Raw genomic sequence first — 2018 nt, forward strand, 5'->3', positions numbered from 1 at the left:
AGACCAAACATTTTAGAAGCACATTCCTCAAGTCAAACTCTAGCAATGACCCCTGAAAGTATAGTCTTGGTTAGACTGGGGGGGGGGAACTGCATCTTATTCACTGCAGGGTGATTGTAACTCAGGGTTCAGAGGGACAGAAGCTAATCGTTACATGCTCCAGATGACTCTGAGGTGAGAAAATCTATTTAGATATTTAAGAAGACCGATATGTAGATTGAATTAGATTTTCATTCATTTTTTTCTCAATACTTCAGTGTCAGCCTACTTATTCTCTACAATAAATGCTCCAGTCCTTTCTCCATTAATACTGGTTCTTAACATGCTTCCACTGGCTCAGATTATGGAAAACAACAAAATAAGTTACCATAGTTATGCGGACGACACACAAATTTACATAACCTTATTGCCAGGGGACTATAGTCCATTACATAAACTGACTGAGTGTATTGAACAAATTAACAGCTGGATGTACCAGAACTTAAATTAAGGAAAAACTGAGGTGGTTGTTTTTGGAGCAAAAGAGGAACGATTAAAAGTCTGCGCTCAGCTTCAAACAACAATGTTAAAAACAACAGACAAAGCCAGAAATCTTGATGTAGTCATGGACTCTGACCTGAATTTTAACAGCCACATTAAGACAATTACAAAGTCAGCCTTTTATCACCTTAAGAATATATCAAGGGTTAAAGGACTTATGTGTCAACAGGATTTGGAAAAACTTGTCCATGCTTTCATCTTCAGTAGACTTGACTACTGTAACGGTGTCTTTACAGTTCTCACTAAAAAATCAATCAGACAGCTGCAGCTGATTCAGAAAGCTGCTGCTCGGGTCCTCACTAAGACCAAGAGACTGGATCACATCACTCCAGTTCTGAAGTCTTTACACTGGCTTCCTGTGCCTAAAAGAATTGATTTAAAAATACCTTTGCTAGTTTATAAATTCTTAAACGGTTAAGGGCCAAAATACAGTTCTGATCTGCTACTACACTATGACCCTCCCAGACCTCTCAGGTCATCTGGGACAGGTCTGCCTTCTGTCCCCAGAGTCAGAACTAAACAAGGGGAAGCATTTTAAGCTTGTTGCGTATATCATTAGTATTGTGTTGGGCCTGAAAATTCCCCCTTCCCCCGATTTTACTTTCACTTTTTACTGACAAAATCTAGTTTGTGTTTTGGTAAAAATATTTTGTATCAAATGTTTCCTGTTATCAAATTATATCGGAAAGGTGAATCGGGCCGTGGAGCCATAAAAAGACCCCACAACAATCTACCTGACCATAGCCTTTCAAGTCAGTGACAAATCCAAGCTACATTTCCTTTTTACCAAAATTCAAGTTCCAATGTTGGTAAAATGTTTTGCTTCAAAAGAAGTCTTTCGTCCACTACAGTCAGAAAGCTCAACCTGGTAGTGCAGCCATAAAAACACTACATGCCGAACAAACTACTTAACAATTGCCTTTCGAGTCACTGACTGATCACATTTACTTGATAGAAAATTTCTATTATGATGCTTTTACGTGGCTCGTTGGTCTAGGGGTATGATTCTTGCTTCGGATGCGAGAGGTCCCGGGTTCAACTCCCGGATGAGCCCTGAAAGCAAGAGCTGTTACAATCCGAGTCTGTAATTTAGAATCCACTTTAACGTTAAATTAACACATATTAGGAGCAAGCAAAATTTTATCAGAGTGTTGGCAATTTTCATGTCCTGCTTCAACTGCACGCAACAGAAAAATATAAGAGGATTTCTGGATGGGGCTGTGGCTGCTGTTATGTGTATAGCTGTAAATCTACTCCCTAAAAACAATGACAGGTCCGGCAGTCCTTTCCCTCCTTTATCCTTTGGCTTCTTCATCACTCTTCTTTGCACTCGTTCCCACTTGGACCTCCACAGGAAATAAAAGATGGCTCATTACAGGTCTAAAATCAGTTTTCTGGGTGGGATAAAAACAGAGCTGATGAGTAAAAGCAAAGGTAAGCAATAGCAAGTACAAAAGGCTCGGCCAAACAGCAAAGCT

General features: G+C 39.7%; 1 non-coding gene across 1 annotated transcript; it reads left to right on the forward strand.

Moving 5' to 3' along the window:
- Nucleotides 1–1522: 1522 nt before the first annotated feature.
- Nucleotides 1523–1594, forward strand: trnap-cgg. Its single transcript has one exon. It is a non-coding gene; the product is annotated as a tRNA-Pro (tRNA).
- The last annotated feature ends 424 nt before the right edge of the window (nucleotides 1595–2018 follow it).

The sequence above is a fragment of the Etheostoma cragini genome, unplaced genomic scaffold (assembly GCF_013103735.1).
Source record: "Etheostoma cragini isolate CJK2018 unplaced genomic scaffold, CSU_Ecrag_1.0 ScbMSFa_2501, whole genome shotgun sequence".
Lineage (NCBI taxonomy): Eukaryota > Metazoa > Chordata > Actinopteri > Perciformes > Percidae > Etheostoma > Etheostoma cragini.